The sequence below is a fragment of the Bos mutus genome, chromosome 4 (assembly GCF_027580195.1).
Source record: "Bos mutus isolate GX-2022 chromosome 4, NWIPB_WYAK_1.1, whole genome shotgun sequence".
NCBI lineage: Eukaryota > Metazoa > Chordata > Mammalia > Artiodactyla > Bovidae > Bos > Bos mutus.
The window spans coordinates 84,607,455-84,613,454 of record NC_091620.1 but is presented as its reverse complement, the minus strand read 5'-3'; the positions used below and the strand labels follow the sequence as shown (position 1 = coordinate 84,613,454).

At 39.9% G+C, this 6,000-nt stretch overlaps 1 pseudogene; it reads right to left on the bottom strand.

Annotated features, from left to right (window-relative positions):
* Positions 1 to 712: 712 nt before the first annotated feature.
* The window catches only part of LOC102277951 (protein ILRUN-like), an 81,646-nt pseudogene continuing 76,358 nt past the window's right edge, over positions 713 to 6,000 (bottom strand).

Genomic DNA, 6,000 nt, shown 5'->3' with positions numbered 1-6,000 from the left:
TCATAGAGAGTTCTACAGGCTGTGATGGATCTGGATTAAACAGTTTTGGTTAGACAGAGATGAGGCATTCAGTAGATATTTTCACAGGTATAGACAACAAGTATGTGATAAGAGTGTTTGATAAAATTCTCATTACAGCCTAAATATTAAAAGCCAAAATCTGTTTAGAAATGGAATTTTGATATATTTTAACTACTATGTAACTACTTAAAAATTATTTAAGAATATTTTGGCAAAAAATGTAATTACAACTACTTATTATGTAATTATCAGTAAAATCAATCAGGAGTAAAATATTTAAATGTTATATATATTACATAAATAAATGTATACAAAATATACACATATACAATCTGTAATGTTAAATGCTAAAATTTAAAATCAATATCTCTGGGTGTGTGAAGTTATAAACATTTGGTTTTATATTATATTTTACACCATATTTTAAATTTACCTACTCTTAACTGTTACTGATTATTCATAAAATGTCAGTAAATCAATGATTTATTTCTTACAACAGGCAGAATTCTGTATTTACAAGGCTTTTTTCTCTCTGTATCTAGTAAATGTCCTAGAAATAAACTGCTTTGTATTTAGTATTTAAATGCTAAACAACTTCAGCCACCCAGTATAGACTTACCATGGAAAACAGCCTGCATGGAGTAATATACTTTTTTTTTCAGCAAAGAGACAATTTTTAAGAGTGAAATTTTTATCCTAAACCTTGATATAATCGACAGCCATCTGCAGTTCTCAGGTCAGCAATATCACCTTCCCCTAGGAACTTACTCGAAAAACAAATTCCCAAACCCAACTCTAATATTGAGTCAAAAACAGTAAGTGTGGAGCCCAGCAATCTGTGTTTTAACAAACAGTGCAAGAGACTCTAAGCTATGTCAAAGTTTAAGAACCACAATCTGCACTACAATATAGAAATAAAAGTTTCAGCAGCTTCTACCTGTCTAAATTCACGGAAGGAGAATTCAATATAGTTAACTTAGGTCAGATGCTCTTTGAGTGCTAAGGTCTAAACTTTTTTTCTTCTTTCTCCAAATGCATGCCAAATTAAATAAGATAAATTGCTATTCTACTAAATAATTTGTCAGAGAGATTATGAATTTTAAAAACTTTTTCTTTTTTTAAAGCTCTCAGCATCAGAGGCTTTACTCAACTAACCAAAATCAACCACCAGGAACCAACCACCATCACTTTAGCAGAGCATGTAAGGCACTGTTTAATCAGGAAGCATAGGCAGAAATAGAACAAGAAATCAAATACCCAGAAGACTGTCATAGAAGAATCAGAGTACTTAAAATTATGATTAACTCAAACAATTCTCACACTAACTTGTCACACATGAAAATATAAAATATCTTTTGAGCCATTCCAGACAGACTGTGGGTGAGGGTATCAACAAAAGACACACCAACAAGGTAAAGGGGAAGCTCAACAACATTTAGGATAAATAACTGAGCCTTTTTCCTCAGAAAAAATAGCCCACCCCACACCAAAAAAAAACAAACAAACAAGAAACAGTAGGAATGAATTCCAAAGGAGTGCTGTTGCTCAACACTTAGTACACATTTACACTGGGAGAATGGCTGGTGATATTCTTGACTTTTTTTTTTTTCTTCTTCTTCTTTTTTAACGCAAAAGGTAAAGAACTTTGTTCTTTCAACACCCAAACCAGAGCAGAGAGGCAGAAGTAAACTACAAACGTGGATGGAGTGAGTATATCCACAGTACATGGAGATGGGGTGGAAGGAGGTTTTTTTTGCTGTTGGCAGGAGAGCTAAGCCGTCTTAAGGAACATTCTAGGCTTCTCAGTTTGCCATGAAGGAGTATCGCAAAATACAAGGCCCACCACCTCACCCTTCTCGTCTTCAACCTACCTTACTGAGAAGCTGTGTGTGTGTCGGCCAGGGGACAGATTTACAGAGCTCTGTGAGTGTCTCTTCTCATCTTGCTGGGTTTGGTCAGGTGCGGGAGCCCAGGTGTTTTTGCTGATGGACTCCAACCAGAATCCCCGGCGTCTTTTAAATTCTTTTCACCTGACTTTCTGTTCTTCTGGGGCGAGGCAAACAGATTGAAGTTTCGCTCTCCCTTATGATGGGGCTGCGTGTCGCACACTGTTTCAAAAGGTGACACTTCTCACTCCTAAAAGTCCACCCACCTCCACAAGGAGGACTCGGCTGACGCCTCCACGGTAGAGCCTGCAGCAGCGCTCATCAGCGCCGGTCCTGACTCATCCTGCTCCCCGGCTGTACACCGGACGCTGAATCCTGCAATCTCTCGGGACTCCAGCGATGTCACTATCACCACGTTCACACATCCAATCTGGTCTCCCCTGACATACTTAAGACAAACCCGTGGAGGCCAGGCCTCTGCCCCAGAATTCTCCATCTGCCAGGTTTTTATAAACTGAGCATCAGGAGGTATGGACTCCTCTTCTCCCAGGGTGACATCTTCAACAAAGGACGCAGAGGGGACAGTGATGTTTGGGCTCTCAAAGTCATATAACTGCTGCTCCTAGCTTCCAATTGGTCGTGTCCAGGAAGAAGGTGCAGCCAGTCCGGTTGAGCTGGAAGCTCGGCAAAAACTGGGTCTCAGAGGTGAGCAAGTCCCGGTCCGCCGTGCCTGCTGCGGGCCAGCCTGGAGACCTGGCTCCTTTGAGGTAGGCCCCTCCTTCTCACCATCTTGCGCCAGTAAACTTGCCCAGCCGCTTGCTCTCTAGTTCTTGGCTTCCCTGCAACCCGCCCCCAACACCCCAGTACCTCTGCCTCCGCTGACTCCGCCTCCTCCCCCACCACGCCCACTGGAGGTAGGACAGCATGAGCGAAAGCATTCAAACAAATGAAAGTGTTCCTGTGGAACAGGTAAATCCAAGAGGCCAAATGAAACATCAGAACTACAAGGAAATGCGCAGAGAGAACATCTCAGGTGGTCAGTGGCTCAGTCGTGTCTGAATACCGTGTATAAAATGCAAATGTCCAGAGATCTGATAAGGCCATCTTCTACAAAGGTGTGGATGATTTCTGAATTACAAATAGGAACAATGCCAGCATTCTGTGAAGGCCCTTCCAGTTAAGTTCACCTGAAATCCTTTTTTGGAAACTGGCAGAAGCAAGTAATGAATAAATAAATAAAATTTAAATACCAAGTTAAATCAGGTCAACAGAAAAGCCAGAAACTAAAGCAAACTCCAGTAAGTGACAAAATATGTATAAAAGTCAGAAGTGGCTAGAGTCTTTCTCTCTTTTGGAGACTGCATGCCTTAATATTGTAAAGTGCTCTCATTATATCATCAGCACCTGGGGCTCCTTGTTCTATATGAAACACATCTTCTTAAAAATAAAACATTTAATGGGGCATCTCTATCTTTTTTGACTAATTACTGTGTTTCTAGGTGTTTCCTCAATAATTCCTTTAAGCTATAATTAAAACAAATCAATTTACTGCAAGATGATAGAAGTTTCTTGACCGGCTGACTGGGTTAGGCTTAAGAATGTCATCCCCTGGAGGATTTTTTTTTTCCCATTAGGCTTTCCATCATTAACCAGAAAACAATGTAAATTCATAATCTCTTGGCAACAATTTCGATAGCCCACAACTCTCAAGCAAACCTTAAATTTCAGAAGTCATTCTGATTGTGTTTTAATCTACAGAAAAGTGAGTCTTGTTTGTGGTTCAGTTCATTGAGTATTCTGCTAATGAAACTATAATTTCAATGTCCATTTTAGAGAGTTTACTGTTCTTTTTCTTTCCCTTGGAAATCTGACTTGAATACTATTGAATATATTTTTTTCTCCCACAAGAGGGGAAGAGAATGAGTTAGATCAAAGAAACACTATGAAACCTAATATAAATGCTGATAGTGGGCTGTTACTTATAATGGAACGAGCACATCCTAAGTAAAATGTTCAGATACTACCAGACATTCTGTTGCAGGCCCCTTCCACAGCCCCAAAGTGGGCTCGTCCAACACTCAGAAATTTATTGTCCAAGGAGACACCTGGGCTGACAAAGCAAGAGATTTTATCAGGAAAGGGCACCCTGGCGGAGAGCAGTAGGGTAAGGGAGCCCAGGAGAACCACTCTGCCACATGGCTCACAGTTTTATGGTGATGGAATTAGTTTTCAGGTTGTCTTTAGCCAATCATTCTGACTCAGAGTCCTTCCTGTTGGTACATGCCTTGTTCAGCCAAGATGGATGCCAGTGAGAAGGATTCTGGGAAGTGGTCGGACTTGTGGTGTCTCCTTTTACCTCCCGAACTCCTCTGGTTGGTGGTGGCTTATTAGTTCCGTGTTCCTTACCAGAACCTCCTGTTATAAAACAACTCATGCAAATAGTTACTATGGTGCCTGGTCAGAGTGGGCGGTTTCAGTCAGTGTGCTTCCCCTGGCAACTCTGCTCTTCCATTCCACACGGCACCCCATCTTTTTCTCCCATCACCACCTTGTCCCCCAGTTACTCCCTCTGGGCTATGCCCTTAACACACTTCTCTCAGCAATCCCATTCCCTCTGCAGTGACAATAGTGTTCTTCTGTTTGAAAATCACTGGCATGGACATCAATGTTGATAACATCTGATATGCACCAATACTGCTTCTAACACCATCATGAGCGACTAAACATTAAATTAAATGCAAAAATGCCTTCTGATTGGAGAAAGGACCACAGTTTTTGTTGTCACTGTCACTATTCAATCATTATCACACTTTTAGTTTATATTTCTGCATTTATTTGTCTGAATATAGAAGCAGCAGCTGATGCTAAAGATCTTTGGCCTTTTACTGGAGAAGTTAAAAGCAGACAGTGTTTGACCTTAGTTTTCCTTTAGTGGAAGAACTAAGTACATCTCTTTACACTCTTGTTCTTTTCATGACTCCAGACTAAAACAATTTGCAAATCCTTTTAATTCTCACTTATGCTAAAGTACAAATTAGAGACCAGACTTGAAAATTCCATAAACAGGCAAAACCAATTAAGCCACATAAGCATAACTTAACTTAGCTTACTTTACAGAACCAACAAAACATACTGACTTCTTGCAAATGCCCCTAAAAGTCATAAACAGAACTTAAGCTATTCCCCTAAATTGGCAAGTGGTGTCCACATTTAAACAATCCCCTGTCAGTAGGGGAGCGCCAGTGCTATCACCTATTACTATACAGCATAAACAGCCCCTGTTTGCAAGCTTTCCTATAGCAATACCTCTGAGCCTCATTCCCATGAGGGTTTGAGAGTTTCCAGTCCAGGAACTGTTTTTATGTGCACAATAAACTATTGCTAATTACTATTTTAATGATATGGTCATTTTAGTCTTGCTATTTCTGGATGTTGGACACTAATAAATGCATTCAGTAATTGACTACTTTATGTCATCTCTGCCAGAGAATGATTTCACTTTGATTTTGCATCTTCAATACTACACTTGCCTTTGCAATCTACTATCTACAGCACAGCAATAATAATTGTTTTAAAATGTTAATTTATGCTCAGAATTCTCTAATTGCTTCTCATCTCTCTCAGGGTAAAAACTCAAGTGTAAATATAGCCTTAAAGATCTCTCCCAGTAATCTCTCAACGATTTGAATTTCTCTATACCTCACTCCCCTCATGCACTCAGCTTCTTTCCAGGATACATCAGACCTGATACATTAATTTTTCCATGATTTTAGAAGAAATTAAATAGTAAAATTTTTATGGGTCCCTAAAAAATGTTGTGGGCTCCAGGCACTCTGCCTCAAGGGCCTGGTGGCCAGGAGAGCCCTGCTCCTGAAGCTTTCTGAGGAAATTACCCTATACTTGTCAAGGAATATCTAGAACTTGATTTTTTCAAATAGCCTAGGTGTGTTGTAAGGAATACTTTTTATAATTTAAATGGGTTTTAAGATGAACTGTCAGGTAGGACCATGTGAGTGAAATGGGTTCCAAGGAGCCATGAGAGAGTGAAGACTATGGGCAAGTGCCTTTATTGTGGGGCAGAGTGAAATATACA